Here is a 27,101-nt window from a genome sequence, read left to right on the forward strand (position 1 = left end):
CGGACACTTACTGCTCCGCTTGAATAATGCTGCTCACCGGTGCGAGCGTTCTGAGTTTTCTGCTGCTGTCGACAGCTACGGAAGGTAAAAAGAAATCTTTGTCTTTATAGGATTTGTATCCTTGTATGTGTTCCTTTATAGGATGTATTTGTTTATAGGATTTGTATGATGTACAAATTTAAATTCGCAGATAGGTGTACGCATAAAATAAGTCTCCAAACGAATAGTTGCACATATCTTTGTAAACAGTATAATTATAATTAAGCAAATGTTCAATTTCATATCCTCAGCAATGTGCACCAAACATTCAGCAATGTGTTCAGTATTATATAAAAATTATAATTAAGCAAGTGTTTATTTTCAGTCCCAAGTAATGTGCACTAATTCAATAATATTTTCAGTAATGTATAGTAATTATAATTAAGCGAGTGTTTATTTTCAAATCCTCAGTAATGTGTACTAAGCATCCAGCAATGTGTTCAGTAATGTGTGCCAAGTTATGGAACTCATAAATAATAATATGTATCTTAAATGAGTAACTAAATGTAAATGTGTATCAATCCCAAGTAATGTGTACTAAGCATTCAGCAATGTGTTCAGTAATGTATAGTAATTATAATTAAGCAAGTTTTTACTTTCAAGTCCTAAGTAATGTGTACTAAGTTGCAGAGACATTAGGTAATTTTTGGAAGCTGAAGAGATGAAAAATTAGCAACCGCCTTCGCCGGGAATCGAACCATGGACCTCTGGAATACCGGCCCAGTGTGCAGAACCACTACACTACGAAAGCACGCTAGGAAAGCGGGAGAAATACCTCATAAAGCATTCAACAATGAGCACCTAAATGTACCAAGGTTGCTTTAGATAAGGGTGGACGTGACGCTATACCAATTTATCAATATGGAAGAGGGGTGGTGACCACGTCCTCCGTCACTCATTCACTCATTCTTTATAGGATTATAAGAAAATACATTTTACCATTTAGACAATTTTGCTATATAAAGCTATAAAATTAATCCCCATGATGTCAAAAAAATTAGATTTCTTAATTGCTATTCCTCTTTAGTTTTTATCCTTCTGAGGCAAACTAAAAGAGAATAAAACGTCTGAAGTTCTGAGCAATTTAATTAATCCGCTTTTTAATTTACAGTTCAATGAGGGAGCAAAATCCGATTTTTTTTAAATTGAGGGAATTTTTTGATTGTCTCAGCGAAAAACAAGCTAAAGAAGAATTTTGGAAAGGCAATCAATGCCCTTTGATAATAATAGTACTTATTGACAGACATCAGGCTGAAGATGCATTCCTTCTTACAAATTTCATTTAAAAATAAAATATTAATAAAAAGTTACAAAGAAATGCGAATGAATATTTTCGAAAACATTCATTTACTGTTTCTATACATTAGATAAATTAGGCTGATAATTTTGATAATGCACATGTTATCATAGGGCACTACGGGAATAACCATTCTCTGTAAAATGAAGTTATTACTAATATACTTTCAAACTGAATTTTATGGAAAACCACCCGTGATATAAAATTATCGGTTAAATATTTTTTTCAACATTAAGCTTTCTCAACCTTGTATTCTTTTAAAATTTAAAGCAGTTTTATATTTTGATTTTAGATCTTATAAAATTTGAGGCAATTTTACGTATTTTGATTGTTAAGTCTTTTGTCATTTCTTAGAGCATTCAAGTAAATTCTGCGCAATGGTCATTCGTAGTAGAAGAAATACTTTTGCTGCTTTCAATCGTTCATTCTGAATTTAAATCGTGTTGTACAATTTTAGAACTACTTTCACCGTAGTCGTTAATACGTTTGTATATTTGCGCATTCTACTATAAATACTGGCATAAATTATTTACTGAAAAATACTGAAATATTCTTTTTTTGAATACTTTGCTTGAGGTTAATTATAAGGAGTTTTACCTACAAGAGAAAAATAAGGGAATTATAAAACCTTTTACTCTCTTGGACATCGCGCACGGGACCCTTTAGAGTTATCGGATTTAATTTTGTCTGTTATTAACGAGCTGTCAAAGAAAACATCTTTCATTATATTGATATCAGTGGTGTAAATCCGTGCCCACTCGCAAATAAAAATAAAAGAACTTCAATTAATTTCTTCTTTTCTGACATTTACAATGATGAAAGTAAGTATGAATCACGAAGTGTTCGAGGATTTTCGGTCTTAAATGAAATATTTTCGATCATCAAAATGAACAAATTGGTAGTAATTAATTATTAATTATTATCTGAACGTAATTAATTATTATTTAAAATGAAATCAAATTTACTTAATATTTGCTGAAACCATCATTTAAGTAACTCGCACGAATTTGCTTAAGGAAAGTATTCTCATTCAGACAGACTCAGTTCTTTACTTAAAGTTTCTCTGATATTATGGTGCAGTTTTATCCATCTGTAGTTTCATAAAAACTGCAATCTCAAGTATGGTTGGAATGTCAGAAGTAATTAAATACAACATTTCGCAGCATCTAAAAAAAGTCATTTAAATTCATGAACTTACCATCCTACACATGTAAGTTCTATTTATTTATTTATTTGTTATTTATTTAATAAACTCGAGTTTATAGCTGTATACGTACTCCAAAGGTCGAAGAACTTACCATCCTATACATGTAAGTTCTATCTTTTTATTCATTATACTTCTATCCCTCATGTAAAAATAATTTTTTATTCTGATGCATGGCTAACATTTTAGGTGCAGAGCAGGTGCCCGAAGGGAAGAGATGGGACTCTTAGATTCATCATGATTATGAAGAGACAGAAATTTTCTACTTGTTCTATATTTTTCAGTTTTCAGATGCATAAAAATTAACTCTAGAAATAGATTTCACATTTTATGTGCAATATCTTCCTTATAAATATTTTGTATTGCTTAACAGTTATTTTATGCTGAAGTAACTCTCCTATCGCTTTGCTTTCAACTCGCACTTTCTTGCCAGAATGTAAAGTAACTACGCGCGTATATTCAAATGAGATAGAAAGAAGTTAGTATTTAAGGAAAAGTTTTGGGAAGATGAAATCAGAAAGCATGTTCTGCCTACCTGAAGGCAACTTTATTATCTTTGATTTTCTCTAGCGATTAGATTTCTGTGACGTAGAGCTATTCTTGCCATTAGGCTTGTTTATGCCATCTTTTGAGTCAGAGTCAGCCTGCGCGATAATTAATCTGTGAAGCCGTTGGTTAACTTCATTTAATTTTAAGTTATGCATTACCTTTTTCAGTTAAGTGTTGGCATTTATAAGCACGAGTTGGTACCATCTGGGAACTTTACTTGAGTTAATAAAGGGTAATTAACTTTGTCGTACCTTAAAACTTAGGGATTATTACCTAAACAGTCTTCCAACGTCTAGCTTAATTTATGATAGCAAAGCACGGAAGACATTATAAAGTATTTATTAAACAAAGTAGCAGTTAATATATTAATGCAGCAGGTACTAATGTTGAAAATCTAAACTTACGCAAACTTTTCTTGAAATCACATCCATCTGTGATAACAGTTATATATAAGTTTCAGAGAAAAGGCTTTGCATACTTAAATTACACTGTTTATAAGAAAGAAAGATTTCTCTGTCAAATAATTTGATATAAGTTAACAATTTGAAAATAAAATAACTTCCTTTCGAACTAGATTTTATTATGCTTTAGAGGTTTGGTAATTTTCCATTATGTAAATACCTATTCGGTCAAGCATAACTTTAGTTGTAGCTGTTCATATTCATCATAAGTTTCCAAATATAACAAACTTCACCATTACATCTTTACTATGACATGAATCTAATTCTTAAAGTAATATATTTTATTAAACAACTAAGGAAAATTTGCATTCCCCTTTAGTTTACATAAAATAGTGCAAAAAATAACTCTAAAAGTATTTTGATAAGTGCAAGGTTTTTTACGTAAAGAATGTAACTCCAAATGAAATTGTTTAAAGATTATTTTCTTTCTTTCTTTTTTTTTTTTTTTTTTTTTGTTAATAAATTTTAAACAGAAAGACATTTGATTTTTTCGACAGTTATTGAAGACCTTAGCTGTTATTGAAGCCAAGTTTTCTCTTAATTTAAACAGGCTATAATTAACTTCATGCAACTTATTTGTTACAGAACGAAGTAAAGCCGAATATTTATAGAACAGAAGCTGCAGAATTACCCTGTTAATACGCATGCATTTGGGAGGGTGTAGAAGAACATTTCTAACAAAAGACCGCCATAACAACGTGACTGGTCTTGGTTAGCTGTTGGACATTTAGTTAATTAACACTCGACAGATTTCCAGAATTCTCGTGTGCGAAATTTGTCAACATCTCGTTAAAAACAATAAGCACCAAAATCTGCAAATTTTAGTCTGTCAGCCAACTAATCGACTACTTTTTATAAAATTTTAACATGTAAAATGAATAAAGAATAAAATCTAGCTTATCATACTTAGACAGATGAGAGCAGACAGCTCAGTCAGGATTTCAGAGACCAATTAAACAACTCATGGAACTCTACAAGCACCACTGTGGTTACGCCTAAGGTCTGAGAGTTATTTTGCATTATTTCTTTACGAACTGCACATAATTTAATTTTAAAGACTGTCAGCGCTACACCAGTAACATCCTATCATAGTGATAAGTACAAAGTTTCTTTTACAAAATATTTTGCTGTTTAGAAGTTAAAAAAGTTTTGGGAGTTGCCTTCAAGAAACCTCATGCATACTGTGGCCTACAGCTTGTCATGCATGCTGTGGCCTTAGTTGCTGGTTATTCATCATGTTTATTAATATCTGATGCTTAGAGCTTGTGTTGGCTTCAAGTAATAAAAATCCCTTAAGTAGAATAAAAATCATATGTAAAAAATGCATTTACTATTATCATCCTTGTTTCAATAATAAGAGCATGGAGTAATCCTAGGAATTCAACTGTACTGCATGATGAATAACTTGAAAGTAAACAAGATAACTTGAAAGTAAACAAGATGAACATGAAGTATTTTCCTAATTACAAAAATTTGTTGGGAAAACTAATTAGACCGATATGGTTTTCTGGGAATAGTAACTGCAGTAATGAAGTATTTTAAGAACAGTAAGCTTTAATAAACTTCAATACGCGCCGATTTATAGTTTGGAATATAAAGTCAGTTATCCATTTCTTTCCTCCCGTTCTTGAATATTTGCTTTGCATATCTAATATAATAATATTGTTTTAGATATCTGAGACATAGACTATGATTCTGATCTTCAAAGTATCGTTTTTTTTTATAAACTGGTGTAGCAAAGAATCTTCAGTTTCGATTAAATGTAATCTTTGTTCGATTTAAAAATACTGTCAACAATCGCATCACTTATAGTAGGGTTACCACTTCTCGGAAGATCACCAGTGCTACCAAATTCTTTAAACTTTTCATAGTAATTGCTGATGCTCTTAACGTGTTGTAGAGGAGTGGGTCCATACAAACTTCTAACCCGATGATATGGGATTTATTTTCATAATACCACAGAACGCACTTAGCTTTTTCTTTCATCAATGGCATTTCGTTACTAAAAATTCCTTACTTATTCCTTCCTTCGTCACTATTCAGGCTCAAGCTCCTGCATGACAAAAAACTAAAAACATGACTACATCATAATAAAAATTTCACATTTCCATTTTTCGCAGTTATTTAGCGTAAAATATTTGTAATCGGGGAAAGACTCTCCACCCTGTATGGTTTTAAACATATTATTAAACAGGTTATTAAACATATTCCGTTCTCTAAGACCTCGATTTAAGTTGAATATTTGAAAGCATGAAGATATTTTATTTTGCTGGCCGAATTGGTTCAAAATTCGGCTTTTGCTAGGTGGAGACACCTGGTTTCATAGGCGCAATGTTCAAATAGCAAGCGTAGTACTGAAAATATAATTTAGGAAAAAAAAAAAAAAAAAAAGAAGGAAATAACATATTTATCTGTATTTAATGAAAGTTTTAATTTGATTTTAAGTAAAATTTATGATAAAGGTATGTACATAAAGCTTACAACCACTTGCAAATATATAGAACTTACATTATTATAAAATCAATTGAGATTACGATGATAGAATATTCAAAATTAGAAGAAACATCGCTTTGAAGTTTGGACTGACCCCAAGCCTCTTTTGTTTCACTTACAAGTTTTTTATATCAGAATATATTTTATTGTTTTCTGTTTGTTCTTGCTGACCGTCGGAATAAATTGTTTAAGGATCTAATCTTCAGTTTCGATGAAATTTGATCCTTCGTTTTAACTTGAGACCATCGTAGTTTTTTCTGAATATTAGGAATGAGTTCCTCAGTTTCTCCAAGAATGGTTTGATGGTATAGTAGCGTAAAACATACTGCGAAAAAAGCCGAGAGGAAATTGGTGATCAGAGAATGCAATGGGTTCATCATTACCTTCGTTATTAAGTACTCTTTCTTAAACAACGACGTCATGCTTTAGAAGAGAAATATGGTTGGCTACTGTAATAAGAGAATTCTGCTACTGTAATAAGAGAAATATAATTAGCTTCTGTAACCATATTTTATAATTTCTGTAAAAAAAAGGGGTACATATTTCATTGTTTTTTAACTTTATATAGAGTCCTCTGACTTTTGAATGCATGTAAAATATTTAATTTCTTCGTATATAAACGAACCCTTCAATATCAGTCATGTGTTCTCTTGCTGCTGTGCTCTGTCTGTAGAAAGAGTATTGAAATTAATAGGTTTTTCCTATTTTAATAATTATTTAACACCTTGATACGTATGCGAATCAGGTAGAAGGTGTTCGAAGCCTAAAGATTAGCTTTCACTCTCCTATCGAAATACGTTCCTGACCAGAAGCATTATTACGACCTGTAACTTTCAAAGATAAGTTTTAAAGCTGGAAATAACTTCCGGAATAAATGGTGGCTAAGCCAGTCTCTGATTATAAAAGAAATGATCCAAAAATGCCTGAACAATTTCATGCTAAGGCGCCTAAATTAGATAAAAACCTTCTCCAGACTACGTAAAGTGTAAGATAACGTAAGTCGGGCTGTTATGGTATATAGTTATAGATAGTGACTTTTGTTTAATGAATTAATAAAAACGACAGCAATAACCAAAAAATTGCTAAACACCAACGGAAAATATTCTTGATGTAAAATCTAAGACATTTAAACCCAAAAATAAAAATAATAAGTTCTAAACGAAGCTTTATAACTTTTAAAGGAAGCTTAATAAAAGTTGCAATTGAACTGCGGGGCTACCATGCAAAGACTGGGCTTTAGGTAACGAATGAATGCGTATATTTTAGGGATGTTTAAAATTATAGCTTACTTCACAGTCGAATTCATCACTGATTGCTCTCATTTGGTCTATATATCATTCATAGTGATTTTTAATCTATTGTCATAATTTGTGTGCGTAATAGTTAAATAAAAAGAACCTAACTTGGTTTCATTGCTAAGTTTTTAAATGAAGCTCTTCATCGTGCAACATTTTCCCTGTCTCTGTCTGAAAACTGAAAAGAAAAAATATATATTATGACTCTACGTTACCAAGAACATGCAGCATAATTTTGTAGTTCATAGAATATTTTCTTTTTGCTTTGTGTACTAGCAGTTATAGTCTTTAACACGAAGAAACTTTAAAAGCTCATATACTATATAGAGTTATGAGGTTTTATTACACTAATATATTTGTTCAGTTTCGCTCTTCAGTAGTAAAAACTAGTAGCAATACTACGAATTTAGTGGCAATATAGAGGTTTATTCAAAGTTCGCGAAACTAGGAAAAATTAGGCAACTATTTATATTTTATTTTTATTTAATGTACGATAGAAACATATTAAATACTTGAACAAGGTTTTCCGTGAAAAGGCCGAGGCACATTAATCTACAGATGTTTTAACTGGTTCAAAACGCAACGACAAAAGAATTCACAACAAGACGCATCACAAAAAGACGCCTGCTCGGCTCATCGTTTGCTGTTCAACAATTTTTAACACTCTTTTTTAAAGCTTGGCAAATTTTTCTCACTTATTATTCGCCAGAATTACCTCATTATGAATGTTTTATTTTCCTAAAGGGAAAATGAAGGTAATGGGCAAAAATATTAGCACTGTAAATGAAGTACAGGAAAAAATGTGGATGGTACTAAATGCTTTTACAAAAGATGGTTGTGCCAGATATTTCCAGTTATAGGAAAACACTGTACCGGTGTTTACTGTTCAATGAAAATTGTTTTGAAATGGATAAAGAGTCGTATGAATGCGTCAAAACGTTTTTATTAAAGGAAAAAAATATCACAATATTTGTGTAGCCACTCGTAAATCCAGAATGTGAGCACTACTTTAATAAGGATAGTTTATTTACTAGAATCATTCTCCTGGTAGTACATCTGACACTCTTGTACACAGAAGGATTTAACGATGGGGTCATTGTTGTTATTAAAAAGATTGAACGTTTCTGGCTTGTTACATGTTATATTTGCAATTATCTGAACATTAATTTTTCAAAAGAAAGCAATTGAATTATGATGTATTATGATATTGTAGTTTCCTGAAATCTATAGTTGTCTTCTTTTAGAGCATCTTATGTAAACTGAGAACTACAGGCTTCATGAAATTTTTCATACACAGCAAAAATATATCAGATGAATCTGATTCCAGAGCTAGAAAGCATGCTCTAAAGTAAAACATAATTAATATATCTATAACTGCAGAATGCACTAACAAAAGAAGGATAACTTTAAATTTTGAAATGTATACGTATACATGCAGAGAAGCTAAATTTCGTTTACATGCTTAGTATGACTTAAGACGCCACTTAATGTGCTTGTAACACAACTGCAGACTATATTTTTAATTTTTCTTTTGATAATAATTTATATTTAAGATTTTTAAATGAAATTTCAGATTTTACCGCATCCATGTTTAGTTTTATGTCGTTTATGAAAGTCTGTGAGAATACTCACTGGCCTAACAATAAATAATTAAAATAAATTAAACTTCGGAATACATACGAATGAATGAATCATCAATGAATGACTGGGGTTTACTCTTAGGCAGGTGACCGATGTGTGCTTTGATGTAATTAAATAATTCAGTTAAAAACTGCTCGAAGCTTTGTGTATAAGGGTAGGCATTCCAGAAAACGTTTGGAAGCGGGAATTGTTTATAAAAACTCAGTGTGCGCTTATTTAGCATCGAACATGGAATCTTTGAATAACCAACTCGGTATATTAACTATTTTACTACGAAATTATAGCTGAGGAATAATTTAAATTCGTCAGATGTAACAGAATGTTTTGTGGTTTGCTAATTCATTGAAAGAAGCACTGTCTTAAAAGGAAAGCCTTTATGTTGGACGTTCTAAAGATAATAGTCCGTATTAACATTTCACATAAGGAAAATTTCTTAAATGTTTCGGAACCCTTTCATCGGAAGCCAAAACTGGCACAAATACCAATGGTCGGTCTAAATCTTATACATTCGCTGACTGTTGAGCAGCGAATACTTATGGATATTTGTATCAACTAATAACTGAAGGAGGCACATTTACATAAACCTACTGTACTGTTAAAGGAAGAAATACAAAAAGACTGTAAATAATGCATTAGGTATCAGGTAAGCAAAAAGAGAATATTCAGTCGCTAAAAATTTAATCTAATGTAATCATATTTCCGTTATCTCACAAATTACAACATATCAAAGTTTATTAAAATTTCCACTTTGTTTGATAAAATTTGTTTATCAAACAAAGTGGAAATTTTAATAAACTTAAATATGTTGTAATTTGTGAGATAACGAAAATATGATTACATTAGATTAAATTTTTTATGTCTTTGTTGAATTAAGCAAACAAGTTTTACGATTGAAAGGGACATGTCAAAAAATAGACGGCATTTTGGTATTTTATCTTATTAACACGTAATATCAGTAATTATGGCATTAAATGTTAGTAAAGGGCAATTCATTTCTTTGTAAGAAATGTAAAAATTACTTATGCCAACTTCGAACGATATATATCTTAGTTTTATAGCTTGAAAAAAATATGTTAACTGTGAGACACATTTCATTTGAAACAAAATCAACTGTAGTTTGAAAAGATGATTGGAAGATGTTGGGAAGAGAGAATCAATCACGCCCACTACGTCACGTTTCCTTGTTTAGTTGTCATCTCATTTGACGAAGTGGACCTTTGAAAAACTTAAAAATGGAAAGAATTACGTCGGAGTTTTCTTATATACTTGTGCGTAGGAGGTCAGAATCATACATGGATGATTTTTATCAGTGAATCATTTTTTTTCTTAATATGGCTACCCAATAAATGTCCACCATTATGTTTGCAATTGACCATCTTGGTCTTTTGAATACGTTTCATGAAAATGCCTATAGATGATTTCTTCATTTATTTATTTTTGTTTCTTTTATAATTTGTAGCTGTCTTTTATCTGAACATTAAGTGGAATTAATTGATTTGCACTTTCCTTGCCAAAGATTTCACTATTAATTTTAACTGAATGTAGTTCTTTCTGCAGTTTTTCCAGTTTGTTTTTCAATAGCAAGCACAGTTTCAAAGCTTTTGTGCTTTTCTAAAATTAAAGAGATATGTTAACATTTAATAAATGTTTTCGAAGAATAATGAAAGTTAGAGGCAAATTAGAAGCATCATTTATTACGGATTCAGCGAGTTTAATTATTTTCTTAATACTTCATTTTGGATTACAGTGTACTATGTAAACAATGTGTGACATTTTACCAGGATTTAGTTGGCAGTCATATTGCTTTGATATATTGCAGTAACGTGACTCATTCTGAAGTGTTTTATAAATGAAGGAGATTATACACAATGACAAGGGGTCTCATACCATATAAATAATAATTCACAGCTGAGTAAAAGTTGTTTACACTTTTCGAAATGTTTCAGATGAATAAAGTACAATATAGAAGAACATTTTGAAAAATGCTCCGGTCTTAGAATAACATTTACAATCATGGAGAATTCATATCAGAAAACTCCATATTTAAATCACAGGATTAGGTGTTACTTCAAATCTTGAAACTTAACCACTGTTTTTAAGTAGGTAAATATAATATTAAATTATAAACTGTATCCGGGAGAAAATTTAAATGAAAGAGTGCCCGGAAATTTTAATAACTTTCTAAATAAATCACTCTTTTACTTTTTGAATGTATTTCTTCCAACACTATACAGAATATCTTATTAATTCAAGTTTATATTTTGCTTCTATTTAAATGGTTAACTCGTATGACATAAGAATAAGAGTATAGAATTTTCTTATGGTGTTCTTATATTTTTGTTCATATATACGATTCTATAATATTTTCATGTTTTCAACAGCATTTTTAAGAAAAAGCATAATATGCAACCTTCGAAGCGGAAACTCTCAGGAATGCAGTACAAGTAAGAATTCTATTTTTTTTAAATTGTAGGGTTTATATTTATTTTAACTAACATTTATTTTAAGTTTAAACTATCTTTCCTGTCAAGCCTTACTTTCCCCTGGAACTGCCAATGCCAGAATATGTAAATTTTAGTAGAACGCGCAAGGATTCAAATTATCAGCGGAAGTATTATGATTTAAATAGGAAGGAAACAAGTTCGGTGTGTGATGATATCCTTACTTCACGAGCGCGGAGGTAGTTAGCGAGAAATTGAAGAACCCCGCATTTCGGCCTATGTGCTTGGCGGGAAGTAGTGTTAATCGTTCAAGCGAGCTTCAAGTCTGCTGAATTAGCAGCGGTGTTGTAAAACGCGGTGAGTTAGTTATTTTAGAGAGCCTCGTAGTTAGAGTCTTGTCTTTAAGTTCTTTTCAGGTTATTATTTTTATTTGACCGCCGAGTTGGCGCCGTCTGTAAGCGTCAAGAGCACGCAATTGTAATTTATTACGTTGAATAAAAAGGGACTTAAACCCTTAACAAGACTCTGTGTTTTATCCTGTTTTCACAGTCACCCCTTGGTTGCGTGCAAGTTGGAGGCGCGCAACGTTACATTGGCGCCCGAACACTTATCGAACTGAAATGGCCGAAAATTGGATGGAAGCCGCTGGACAACACCAAGAAATGACAAGCCAGTTAGAAGGATTTGGATACCTGGTCCAGATTTTGAGAGCGTCAATCAAGCCAAACGTCCATTTCGACGGAAAAAATTCGGTGGCGGTATTTCTAGAAGGTCTAGAAAACCACTTTCAGCTCTACCCTGTTCCCGAAAGACAAAAAGTTGCCATCGCCACATCAGCACTAAGAGGACAGGCCGCGCTATGGTGGAAAAACATAGGCAAATTTTTACTAGGGGAATTTGGAAGCCAGACATATACATTTGAAAATTTCAAAAAATCGTTAGTAAAGGCCTTCCCCATAGTAAAAGATCGCGCACGGCTGGAAGCCGAACTATATAGTTTCTATCAACGGGATACAGCAGAATTGACGGACTTTATTCTACGAAAAATCAAGCTAACGGATATGCTGTATGGAAAGAAACCCGATGCGGAGATTATTGAAATAATATTACCAAGATTGTTACCCGCTGTTCAAGACTACTTTGAAATTAGAAACCCAAGCACATTGCAGGAACTCTTCGAATTGGCGGTGAAGTTTCAAAATCGCAGAATAGCGGAAAAAGCGAGAGGGGAAACACATTCTCAAAGTACCCGAAGGAAATCTTCAAAGGAGGAAACCATAAATGGAAATAGCTCTTATGGGGGAAAAAGCTATCAAGCTAACGCATCGAAACTCGAAGGTCAAGGCCCAAAAAGAAAATTTGAAAATAAACATCCGCGTACCCAGAAGACACAGATTGAAAGGAAAGCTTTAAACGAATAGAGGGGCCTGTGAAAGGGAGGGTCCAGACCCCGGAAGTTTTAAAAAAACCCTCAAATAGACATTTAAATACGGTCATCGTAAAAAACTCACAGCTACCAATTATACAAGTCCTGGTTGGCGATGTACCAGTAGAAGCCCTCATCGATACAGGAGCAGAAGGAAATTTTATGAGTGAAAATTTCTTCAAAAAGAATTTTTATAGGGAACGATTATTTAAAACCAAAAATACGGAAATTATAGCGGCGCAAGGAAAAACATGTCACTGCATCGGGAAATTATCATTAAACTTACAGGTAAAAGAGGAAAGTCTCAAAGTATTAATTTTTGTGGTGAAAGATCTGCAACATTCTCTTATTTTAGGTATGGAGTTTTTAAGGGCCGCGAGGGCCAAATTAAATTTTCAAGATAGTTCCGTGGTGTTGGAGATGGACCAGAGGGTGGTGGAACCTGTGGAGACACCGCAATTGGACCTTAGCCATCTGAATGACCATGAAAGTAAAGCAATACAGCAAGTGGTGAGTAATTTTTCTCATTTGTTTTCAGAAAAACCAGGAAACTGCCAAATAGTAACGCATAAGATTCAATTAAATGCCGAAAAACCTTGTAGGACTAAACCTTATCGCTATGACAAACAAAAAGATGTAATCATCGAGGAACATATTCAGGAGATGTTAAAGAATAAAATAATAACGCCCATAAATAGTGAGTACGCGAGTCCAGTCGTACTATGTAGGAAAAAGAACGAGTTTCCTCCTTCGGATAAAAGGGCTTGGAGGTTTGCTATTGATTACAGAAAACTAAATAGTATTACCAAATTTCCAGTTTACCCTTTGCCGGTTATAGACGAGATCATTAGACAGATCAAATCGACAAGATATATGTCTACTTTGGAGTTAACGTCTGGCTACTATCAAATAGCTATGAGACCCGAAAATATACATAAAACCGCGTTTATAACAAAATCGGGCACTTATGCATTTTTACGCATGCCTTTTGGGTTGTGTGGGGCCCCATCAACATTCCAGAGAGCTATGGACATTGTTCTAAAGCCTGTCCTAGGAAAATCAACTTTAATTTATCTAGATGATATAATTATAACGAGTAGTACGTTGGAACAACACACTAATGATATAGAACAAGTTTTTAAATTATTAAAAGAGGCCGGTCTTACAAGTAACGCCTCAAAATGCAAGTTGGCAACTAAACAACTTAAATATCACGGTTATAAAATTTCGCAAAAGGGTATAGAAACGCAAGATTCAAAAATAAAAGCTATTAAGAATTTCCCACCGCCCAACACCGCCAAGAAACTTTCTTCTTTCCTTGGATTATGTTCTTACTATCGATCTTTCATAAAAGATTTCGCTAATATTGTTGAACCACTCTTAGTAATCAAAAGAAAAAGGGCTAAATTTACGTGGACAGCGGAAGCTAACACAGCTTTTGAAAGATTAAAAGAAGCGCTTATTAATGTCCCTGTTTTAAAATTCCCGGAGGGGGACGAAAACCTAGAAATTGCAGCAGATGCGTCAGACTATGCGGTGGGTGCGGTTCTTATGCAAAATAACCATCCGCTGGCATTTTTTAGTAAAACGTTGAATCAGACACAAAGGAATTATACAGCTACAGAAAGAGAAACTTTAGCCGTATTAATGGCTGTACACAAATTTCGAGTTTATTTCGGCAAATCGTCAGTAACAGTCTTTTCGGATCATGCGGCTGTTGGTAGACTTTACTCGGGGAAAAACCTAACGCCCAGGTTAATAAGATGGGCTTTAAAACTCCAAGTATATAATATCACAATAAAATATAAACCGGGTAAGGAAAACAATGTAGCTGACGCACTTTCTCGTATAAAACTGGACGATGAAGGAAATGAACTTAAATGCGCTGTGTTGACTTCAAAAATTTTAGATTCTAGAGATACGATTATCACTGAACTGAAAGCTGATCCTGAATTTGGAAATATCTATGCATATTTGAAAGACCCCGAAAGCTTTGAGCACACAGATATCGATGCGATAAGAAATAGAGCAGAAAACTATGAAATAATAGATAATTTATTATTTTATACGAAAACAACAAACGAAAATCTCGAGTACAAACCAGTCATCCCAGCCTCGCTTCGATTAAGCATTTTGCAGGAATTACACGACGCGAAAACAGCGGGTCATTTAGGGGTCAGAAAGACTTTAAAATGGGTACGCGAGGCGGTATATTTCCCGCAATTATACAAAATAGTAACGGCGTATGTCAGGTCCTGCAATCAATGTCAGTTAATAAATGATATGAATTACAGCCCGGCCGGGTACTTAAATAGCATTCGCGCTACATTTCCGAATGAAATTATAGGCATAGATCTTCTTGGTCCCTTCCCCCAGAGCGAGTTAAATAAAAATCGTTTTCTTTTAGTAATAGTAGATCATTTTTCAAAATGGACAGAAATTGTTCCACTTAAACGCGCGTCAGCCAAAACAGTCGCAGATGCATTCTTACACAGATACATTTTAAAATACGGTGCACCGATAAAAGTCATTAGCGATAACGGAAAACAATTCATTAGTCAAATATTTGAAAACATATGCAATGGACTTGGCATACGCCATATCAAAATGGTTCCGTATAGACCACAGGCTAACATAGCAGAAAGAGTTAATAAAAATATAGTAAAAATAATTCGCAGTTACGTGAGCACACATCATAAGTGCTGGAATGGCTACATAAATGAATTAGCTTATGCTTTAAGAACGGCACATCATGATACTACGGGAAAAACTCCAGCAGAATTATTCTTAGGCCGAAAATTAATTACGCCTTTAGATAAATTATTTTTTGTGCAACAAAGAGAGCAGGAGTTTAAACAAAAAGATGTGCAAAAGTTGATTGATCAGGCGCTTAAAACCTCGGATACGGCACGAAATAGGCAGAAAATATATTATGGTAGAAAACGCCGTGAAGCAGATTTTAAAGTTGGGGATAAAGTATTGAAGCGGAAATTTTCTTTATCAAGTGCCCCAGACAATTTTACGGCAAAGCTAGCTCCAAAATTTGAAGGCCCCTATGTAATTCAGGAAATCAAAGGAGTAGTCTTATATCTTAAGAACGAGAGAGGGAAAATCTGTAAAGCAAGTCCCGACCAGGTGAAAAAATACTATAATCCAAATGATTTTGAAATCCTTAAAAGTTTCTTGCAGGACTCAAGTCTAAACGAAATAGAAGGTCCAGAGACAACAACTATTCCACCACCCAAGAAACAGAGAACTGAAGAGAGACCTAGCCCTTCTACAACCCGGACGTCGGTATCAAAAAGAAAAAATAATTTTCAAACTCCAGCGTTTAAGAAAAACAAAAATACAGATGCACCGGGTAAAGAAACCGTGGTAAAGAGAAAACCACCACCTACAAAGGATTGCAGGAAAAATTATACATCAAGGAGAACGCGCACACGGCCACAGAGTCAGGTGCCAGCAAGGCCGCCGTTCCGGAAACTGAAACGGCAACAGGAGGCACAATAATACGACGAACAGAAGAAATTCAAGAAGGACTCCAGACCGGAGGACATCCAGCCGTCCCAGGAAGAAACGGAAATGCCAACAACCAGACGGTTACTCCGCCAAGAGGCCAGCATGTAGAGGACGCAAAAGAAAAAGTAATATGGACGACACTCGGAGATCAATTAGGAGAAGATTGACATCCATGAAACCTCTAACTTGGGAACAATATTGCCAAAAACGAATGACGGAGTTTCAAGCATCGAAAACTCAAAGATAAGTTAAAACCTTCTATAATTTTTTTTCTCTTTTGTTCCGAAATGTTATGCATAAGTACGAAGTTCTATGTTTTGACGAAAGTCAATATGTCTCGGTTGAGACTTAGTTTTGTTTTACTTCATTTAGCTAAGGCAAAAGTATTATTTTCTTTAAGTGTAAAAGCTAGAAACAAGCATTTTCTGTTGGTCGAAAGACTAATTCTGTTATGTTAAAGCCAAAATTTGGCCGAAGATAAAAATAACTTCGTATTCTTGTATTAATAAGAATTTTAGTTTCAGTGCCGCCAGCTTGGCGAAGAATGAGTAAAGTAAAAATTTATTTTCTCTTATTCATTTTATGGTAAATTGTAAAAATCATATGTATTAAAATTTTGTAAATGTACGTAAATACTTGAATGTTATGTAAAAGTAGAATTTAGTCTAGAAGCATAAAATTGTAGATGCTAAAAGTGAATGCTGAAAAGCAATGAAGTCAAAATTTAAATATTAACTTGTAAAGTCATGCTTTAGAGCGAAAGCCTGCATGTTTAAAGATGAATGAGGGGGAAGTTAGAATGAATGTGTTTTGTAGGGTTCTCCACCTACATTTGAATTTTTAAGAATATTAAAGTAGCTCATTGAGTTGTAGAATGTCGAGTAAGGTGTGTCTATTTGGTCGTTGAATTCTAACAAATCATGGTGGTTAGGGGAAGTGTTGTAAGACTAAAACACGAATATTCCCGTTTGACACCACACATGGTGGAGAGCCAGGGTAAAGTTAAATTAATGCTTGAAAAATTGAATGTGAATTAAGCAATAAGTAAGAAAAACGAATCGTTAAAAACAAAAATTTATTGTGTCAAGAAAGTGTAAATTATAATGTATGTAGAAAGATACTGATACTTATTCCTTCCAGATGCTGGAAGGAAAGACCAAGATTGATTGATGAAGTCCAGGAAAAGTTGCTGTAAGAAGAGAGCTTTATAACGAGCAACAGAATTTTAGTATACAAATTGTTACATAAGATTTTTTTTTTTTGTGTAAACGAGGTTCTCGCCAGTTAGTTCAGAATTAGAGAAACTTACAACAGGTCGTTTGTAGGACCTGCTTCCAAGTTTTCCAAATTCTGGCAGCGGCAAATGTAGGGTTTATATTTATTTTAACTAACATTTATTTTAAGTTTAAACTATCTTTCCTGTCAAGCCTTTATTTCCCCTGGAACTGCCAATGCCAGAATATGTAAATTTTAGTAGAACGCGCAAGGATTCAAATTATCAGCGGAAGTATTATGATTTAAATAGGAAGGAAACAAGTTCGGTGTGTGATATTCTTACTTCACGAGCGCGGAGGTAGTTAGCGAGAAATTGAAGAACCCCGCGTTTCGGCCTATGTGCTTGGCGGGAAGTAGTGTTAATCGTTCAAGCGAGCTTCAAGTCTGCTGAATTAGCAGCGGTGTTGTAAAACGCGGTGAGTTAGTTATTTTAGAGAGCCTCGTAGTTAGAGTCTTGTCTTTAAGTTCTTTTCAGGTTATTATTTTTATTTGACCGCCGAGTTGGCGCCGTCTGTCAGCGTCAAGAGCACGCAATTGTAATTTATTACGTTGAATAAAAAGGGACTTAAACCCTTTACAAGACTCTGTGTTTTATCCTGTTTTCACAGTCAGCCCCTGGTTGCGTGCAAGTTGGAGGCGCGCAACGTTACAAAATTAAGAAGAAAATCATAGAAAATATTCACAAAAAATATTGGATTTAATTCTAAAGATTTTATTAATAGCGATATTTAATTATATAAGAATATCTGGCAGAATTAAATCTGCTTTGTTTCATTGCCTTTTACAACAACAAATGGCTATGATTTTATGTTTTATGAAAACAACAGGTACTGAAATCTGCTTTAGAATACCTGCAGCTGGAGAGCTTACACATGAGATATAATGAAAAATCAATTTTCTTTTACTTTAGTAAGCTTTATTTTTCTGCATCTCTCTCTTTTCTCAGTTTCCTAATTTACAGGTCTGTTGACTGCTGTATTGACTTACCTACTTTATTATCAATTTCTTGTGTAACTTTTCCCAGCACAGGCTCTTTTACCACTCTAAGCAACAATAATTAACTCACCGTATTAAAATTTTACTGTACAAAAACTTGTGGGACATATAAATATTTCGTTTACATTTGTATGTACGTTTGAATTTTTTGAGCCACCATTTATTAAAATTTCCCCCAAATAAACAAGTTTCTGATAGCCAAGTTAATTTTTAAAACGCTATATTACGTAACACAAATGCCGTTCTTTGTTTCATTGTTCTCTGTAATTTCGCACAATAATCTTTTACTAACTGTGAAATATTTTCAGAACCAGTCTTGATTGGATGGGGAGCTCTTGATACAAATGAAAATGCTGTGATTTCAAAAGGTGTATGCAAGGGTTTAGAATGTGCTAGGTGAGAAAATTTTGACTACACTCTCGCCATAAAAGTGCAAGCAAAACTATCGAAATTCAAACTTCTGAAGAGAAAGAAATATGCTTTCGGAAATACATTAAGTATTTGTAAATTATTATTTTATATTATTCATCTTAATGTTTTCCTTCGTTGGCTGAAGAGGTATATCGAAATGATTACATTAATTGAAATATTAAATACAGTAAAATCTCTTATTTAAGGACACTTACAGGGTTCTTAAAGTGACATGTTTTCAAATCAGAGGTTGTTAAAAACTTTTATAGTTTATCTTTGTCTTACAGCATTAGAATCTTTGCTTTAATTTAGGACAATAAAAATGTTTTGTCAGTTTTAAATTTTATTGTATCCATTACATTGAGTTGACACCTTTTTCTTATCCAGACGCCCATAGTTTAGAAACGTTATGGGTTCGAGGTGGTTTTCCACTTTCATACCTTGCAAAAAGTGAAAGGGACATTGAATTTATGGTGATAAAAACTAAATCAATATGCACTAACAATTAGTATATTGAGATTTTATTTTGGTTTTAAGTAATCAGTAATATTTTTGTGGTCGCATTTCGCATTTACAACATGTTATTAAAGCCAAACCTCTAATTCAAAAGTTAACCTCAAACTTTTACCTTCATTATTATGAGTGCAAAATACTTATCAAGGTTTTAGTATATTCCATGCTTCACTAAAAGTAAGTAATGGAAGATCTAAATTAAATCACCGTTTGTAACTTTCTTCGACTGATTCTTGGTTTTCACAATAATAAAGTTTTATAATATTTCTGTTATGTTAGTGTAGAATCGGTACTTACTGTCTAGGAATATGATGTTCGTAAACTTACTTCCGATGTGGCTGTTTAGGGGCTAATAAACTAGTCCAATTTACAAATAACTCGAATATTTAATGAAACATGAATAGTTGCTGCAAACTACAGAGTAATTACATACATAGAAGGAAATAGATGAGATTATTTACAAACGAAGAGAAGTAATCGCATTTTACAAGCAAACATCTTTCAATCGCGTCATCGTCTTAATGGCGGAATCCTCTGCCTTCGTCAGCGAAAAAGTGAAAGATTTCCTCTCACAGCTTGTTGCGTCATCCGATTATAAATGAACGATGCCAACCCACAACTGCTCGTCCATCCTGATGGAATGCGGCTTCGCATTCTCGTAGCACCACTGTCTACATCTAGGGATCTGAAAAATAAAATTAAAAAAAACAAAAAAAGAGATTTTTAGTTACTATTGATAGAAAAGTCGTCTTAAATGGTTTATTTCAGCCATCTTTTCTCATCATCTTAACATCCTCAGAAATAACGGCGTTAGCTCTTCTTAAATGCTCTTTCAGTGTTCGTTCATCTTCAACAGTCTATCGGAATACATGTATTTTACAAACACGTCTTCCTTTGATGTTGTCTGGAACAATTCATCTTCGTATTTACGTCTTCTTAAACATCATCTGAATACGTTTTCTGAATGCGTCTTTTTTAGATACCGTCTGGATACGTCTTCTGAATGCGTCTTAGACATCTTCAAGATCCGTCATTCGAATGCGTCTTCTCAAAATCATCTTCTTTAAGCCGTATTTCTTCATACATTTCATCCTTAGACATCATCTTCAGTCTTCTTAAATTAGTTCACGTCTTTAAAATAATAGTCCAAGTCCATTAGTCAAATCGGGAGAAATTTGTCAACCTGGGAAAAAGTTTATAATCAGGAATCATCAAAATTGGTATTTCATTATCAAAGATCGTCTGTCCATGGTTTCAGGTATTCAGCACAGGTACTAGTCTTGAAAGGTCCTTCGGTAAAACCAACCTTCTCCACGTCGTATGTGTCATTAGGTTTCACCTTGGTGATTTTGTATAGACCTAAAAACTTGGATTTTAGCTTTATACCTGGCCCTAGTTGAGTGCGTTTAATAGCTACCATATCATTGATCTTGTATTTACGAGGGAGTTTTCGACTTCGATTGTAAGTCTTTCGATTCTCTTCCTGGATCTTCCGAATCTGCTCTTTCGCCTCTTTACGTAGATTTTCTCTAGACTCGATAAAGTCCCTCTGACTTTCAGCTTCTATTAGTTCTTTAATCTTCCTGTCTTTATTCGTCTTTATCTTCGTACCAAACAAAAGCTCGAAAGGTGTCGAATTGATACTCCTCTGAAAAGTCGAATTATTTATTTGCTGGACATCATTTACGTGTTTGTACCATTTCGTAGGGTCATCTATAGCCAACTTAGAAATGACTGATATGATAGTGGAATTCAACCGCTCTACTTGTCCATTGGCTCTTGGTTATCCTGTTGTGATTAAGGATAGATGAATATTTTCCTTAGTACAATAATCAGCAAATTCTTGAGAAGTAAATGCAGTACCTCTGTCAGCTACTATATTGCAGGGATTTCCAAATAATGATTTTTGAATTTCAAGTTTAGCTATTACTTCTTTATTAGAGGTGGTTTTAGTTGGATATAACCAAACAAATTTTGTAAACGAATCAATAACCGCGAAAATGTATTTATAATTCTTGTTAGAACTCTCCAAAGGTCCCAAATGGTCTATGTGGTAAGTGTTTAGAGGAATATCTTCTTTAGGTAAAGGATGTAATAATCCCTCCTTCTTTCCAGATTTCCGGTTGGCCAGTATACAGGTAATACAATTTGCGATACATTTTCCAATTTTCTCTTTCAATTTAGGGATATAAAAATGTTGTCTCACATGTTCTTCAGTACGTTTGGCAGCAAAATGACCTCGTTCATGTGCGACTTTAATTACTTCAATTTGCATAATCTCAGGTACTACTAGTGCTTCAAATCCATTCACCATTTTGTAAAGCACGTCATTCCGCAAACAATAATCTTCATATGGCTTAGACTTCAAAACTTCTTTTATAACTTTTATATATTCGTCAGTTTCTTGAGCTTGAATTATTTTAAACGTTATACCATCTTGAATTACCATACATACAGGATTTCGACTAAGAGCATCCACATGTCCCATACGGGTGCCAGATCTGTGTTCGATTGTGTAATCATAATCTTGTAACATTAATGCCCATCTAGATATTTTAGTACAAATGTCTTTCTTGCTCATAGTTTGTTTGAATGCATTACAATCTGTCACGATTTTAAATGGTATGCCTAATACGTACACCCTGAATTTTTTAAGAGCTTCTACTACTGCTTTAACCTCTAATTCGTAGCTCGAATATTTACGTTCAATGTCTGTCGTTTTCCTACTCATATAATAAACCGGATGCATCTTATTATCAATTAAGGATTTCTGTAACAGAACCGCACCATAACCGTCAGCACTAGCATCAGTGTGTATTTCGGTTTCTGCTTTCGGATTATAAATACACAAAACAGGTTCTGATGTCAATATGCGTTTCAATTCGTTAAAAGCATAAAGTTCTTTAGTTTCGAATTTAAATTTAGAATCTTTCTTCAGTAAATCACTAAGCGGTTTTGCAATTAATGAATAATTAGGTATAAATTTTCTGAAGTAACCAGTTAAACCTAAATAACTTTGAACATCTTTTACACATTTAGGTTCTGGAAAGTTAATTACTGCTTTCGTTTTAGAAGAAGAAGGATATAATTTCCCATCTTTAATTTTGTGTCCTAAAAATTCGATTTCGCGCTTCAAAAATTGACATTTCTTAATCTTTAGTTCTAGTCCATATTCCGATGCAGTCTGTAATACGCGTTTCAATTTTTGAATTCCCTGAGCTTCATTTTCGGAAGGAATAATGATGTCGTCCATATAGATTACAACAATATTCTTCCTTTAAAAGATCACGAAATATATCGTAGATGTATCTTTGGAAAACACTTGGGCTGTTGGCAAGACCGAACGGGACCCTCAGAAATTCATACTGTCCGTTTTGTGTCACGAAAGATGTGTATTTTCTACATTCCTCGTCCACTTCAACATGAAAAAATCCGTTCTTTAAATCTAGTGTTGTAAATACCATTGCTGCTTGTAATTTATCAATAACATCATCAATTAATGGCAGAGGAAAGCGATCGCGAATTATTTTTTTATTCAGGCGCCGATAATCCACGCAAAGTCTCCATGAGCCACATTTTTTTCTACTTAGCACTTGCGTAATCAGAACAGCTTTGTTTAATGATTTGTTTCTCCAACCACTCCGAAATCTGTTTATCAATTTCACGCTGCTCAGCTGGGGGAAAGCGTCGCGGCGAGCAATAAACTGGAAGTTGATCTGTCAGCACTATTCGCATCTTCAGGCCAGATGCTTTTATTTGTTTCGGCTCATAATTCTTTACTAAGTGTAGTATTTCATTTTTATGTACTCCGTCTTTGATATGGCTTAAATCAATTTCCTCGTCATTATAAATATCACGAATGCACATCAAATAGTTTTCAGGTTGCAATTTTCTAATTTCGACTCCTTTTTTATTTACAGTTAATTCCCCTTGCCTTATAATATCAGTACCAATGATCGCTTGTAAAAACATTTCGTTTTCTGCGATAACACAAATATTTGATCGAAATGAAGAACCATCAATTTCGAATTCACCTTCAAATCTTCCTATAGGCTTAATTTTCCCATTACCAAACCCCGTTAACTGTAGATCTGCCGACTTAAGTTCGGGAGAACCTATCTTCTTATATATATCTTCTCGGATTAACGTTACCTGACTACCAGTATCTATTAAAGCATCAATTTGCAAATTACCCAAATTAGCAATTTTATGCATTTCTTTCTGACAAGTCTGAGTTATCGGAGTAACAGCTTTGGCATCTTGGATATTTTTAGATGATGTTTTCGAACAATCTATGGCCTTGTGTCCAAACAAATCGCATTTAAAACACTTAAATCCCTTACTCTTATTATTACAAAAATTCGACTTATGGCCAAAACTTCCACAATTATAACACCTTGGCTCTTTAATCTTACTAGGTACAGCGCGTGTTTTATTTTGTGTGATAGTACTTGAATAACCCTTATTTTTCGTATCTGGAACGCGAATTTTCTCATAAATTTTTAATTTCTCTTTGAATTCAGAAATAGTTTTATACCCGTACAAAACAATTTTGTTACTACTCTGATCTGGTATCCCATTGATTACATAATCAAGAATTGATGAATCATCAACAGAACCGCGACTGGCTATTTCACGCACGGCAATTAAATATTCGGAAAGTGATTCACCAGGTTTTAAGTGTCGTTTATGTAACAAATTATGAAGTTGTGCACTGTTTATTTTAGAACCAAATTCAGATAAAAGATTTTCTTTTAATTTTTTCCATGATATTATACCTTTCAAAGACCTAATAAATACTTTAGCAGAACCAGTAAGAAATTTTTTAGCAAACACAATTTTCTGTAATTCCGATAACTTAAATAATTTAAAAGATTCTTCTAAATCACCAATGAAGGATTCAACTGGATATGTATCAGTGCCATTAAATTCAAAAACAGTTTCTAAAATATCACGAAAATGTTGGGAAATATTGCTAGGCATTATAATGTTTTCATTCACTGAGTTATTTATGGGAGGTGATTCTGACAGAACAGAATTAATATCATCATTTTTATCAGAATCATAAACACTTTCGTTTTCAGATAACTCATCATCGTCATCACTTTCGGATTTTAAAAGCTTAAAATCACAAAGACTATTCAATATTAAATCACAGTTTTTATCAGGATTTGAATCATAATTAAGATGTAACAAATTACACACAGAAATAAAATCATTTGCAGTAAAAGTTTTAAGTAATTTTTGTTTTGTTTCTTCAATATTAAAATCAGATGGAAAACCACAAAAGTTACGCAATCTAGCTCTATCTTTTCGATCACCCAAAGTTCCAAACACAATTTGATGTAAAAGTTTAATTGACTTAGTAGGCCCAGTCTTTAAAGAATTTGAAATTCTAGGAATAGAATTTAAGGTAGTCATCTTAATTCACAATATCATAGAACACTATTCTTAGAAGTAACAATGTGGAAATAATCGAAACAAAACTTACTTATTTTGTAATATTCATAATGCTTCTTCCTAGGCTCATACCGGCCTGAGCACCCAAATCTGTAGAATCGGTACTTACTGTCTAGGAATATGATGTTCGTAAACTTACTTCCGATGTGGCTGTCTAGGGGCTAATAAACTAGTCCAGTTTACAAATAACTTGAATATTTAATGAAACATGAATAGTTGCTACAAACTACAGAGTAATTACATACATAGAAGGAAATAGATGAGATTATTTACAAACGAAGACAAGGAATCACATTTTACAAGCAAACATCTTTCAATCGCGTCATCGTCTTAATGGCGGAATCCTCTGCCTTCGTCAGCGAAAAAGTGAAAGATTTCCTCTCACAGCTTGTCGCGTCATCCGATTATAAATGAACGATGCCAACCCACATTAGCTTATTACATTTCATTTCTGCCATTTCACCAATCAAAATGTATTAAAACGTCAGCATAATGGTTGAGCTGCATGCATTTATTATTGGTTGTAATTTAATTTTAGATTCATTATGAATTTAGAATCAGTGTCAGAAAGCAAACGGAATTACTAATTATGTCTAAACCCCAGTTATTTAACAGTGAGTATTTCTTAAGCTTAATATCTTTACAACTAACTAGATTATGATCAGGAAATTGATGTCTTTTATATTGTATTTGCTACATTTACATTATATTTCAAGTATTAAAATATTTTAAATAAAATATTTTCTTTGTTAACGTCATAAAATTATACGCATTGTGCGCAGCTTTATGGGTAAACAAATTGCTATTTTTGCTAATTTTGTTTCCAAATTATAAATATAAAACATTATTAAAACGGCTTACTTGGGGAAAAACATAAGAATATTTTCTCAAACATGAAGTTTGTTTAATTTGAGAGAACACAAAATTATTTTTTTAATTAACATAAATTAAGGCATAATTTCTTAAGTTTTTAAGAAAAGCATAAAAGTTGGTCATTCTTTATTCGTATGGAGTTTATATAACCGTTGATCAAAGTTTTCGAAATTCTGACCAACGGTTTTAAGGCAATCATGCTCGCATATAAGAAAATTATATTTTTGAAAAATTTTAACTTAAAGATATTCTAATCTTCAAGTTCTGTAAATGCACATTATTTTCTTAGTAAAAAAAAGATAAAAAATACATTTATGAGTTAAAATTTGTAAGCAGGCATAAGTATATATTTAAATAATATTGCATACATAATCATCGTAATTTTCTTTAAGGCAATGAAAAGTGACAAGTTAAAATTTTTAAACGATTTCAAATTTTATTATATTTCTAAAAGTTCTTATATCAGAAACCCAAGAATCAGTCATTTTATACAACTACATTTTTTATACAATGAATCAAAATTTCTCAAAATTCTAACCCCCATTTCAGAGAAATCATGCACATAAGCAGGGAAACCAAACATTTAAGAAATTTTAACTGAAAACGAAATTACCTTATAATCTTTTAAGAACATTATCTTTTAAGAACTCAAAATTAATAATTTGCTGATTTTTAGATATGCTAATAAAATAACTTTTATGTCATATGTAACTATACATTATATAAAATTATATACAAAAATATTTTATGCGTAGTTCAGGAGATTTAATACGGGAAATTTGCTAAAATGCAAATTTAAACGAACCATCTGGCCCTTAAATTGCATAATTATAGAATTGCATTTTTTAATATAGCTTTGGTTCTAGAGCAAAGTTTTAGATGGGATTTGTTTTAAAGTTATAGTAAGAAATCAAATTTTAATGCAGATGTTTTAATTATTTGTTCTTGACTTCTTAAGCAGAACACAAAGAAACCGTATAAAACAGTTGCTGTCAGTATAAATAGAATCACGCTTATAGAATGTTAACTAAAGAAAATGCTTTATTTGTTTTTCTAGGAAATATGCAATTGAACACGTGATTGATAGGATGCGATCTGAAGAGAAACGAGGAATTTCTTTTTACAGGAACTAGTAGCTTTGAAGAAATTCATGTCGTCTTCCTATATTTTGAAATGTCAGATAGTAAAATAAAGTATTTATTCAGCTA

General features: G+C 32.9%; 1 long non-coding RNA gene across 1 annotated transcript; it reads left to right on the forward strand.

Moving 5' to 3' along the window:
• LOC146993343 (uncharacterized) lies at positions 1 to 27,101 on the forward strand. The gene is made up of 4 exons (XR_015038417.1): positions 1 to 84; positions 11,361 to 11,423; positions 18,945 to 19,032; positions 26,951 to 27,101. It is a non-coding gene; the product is annotated as an uncharacterized LOC146993343 (long non-coding RNA).

Source organism: Stegodyphus dumicola, chromosome X1 (genome assembly GCF_044657685.1).
Source record: "Stegodyphus dumicola isolate Sdum_Otavi_A_Nest chromosome X1, ASM4465768v1".
NCBI lineage: Eukaryota > Metazoa > Arthropoda > Arachnida > Araneae > Eresidae > Stegodyphus > Stegodyphus dumicola.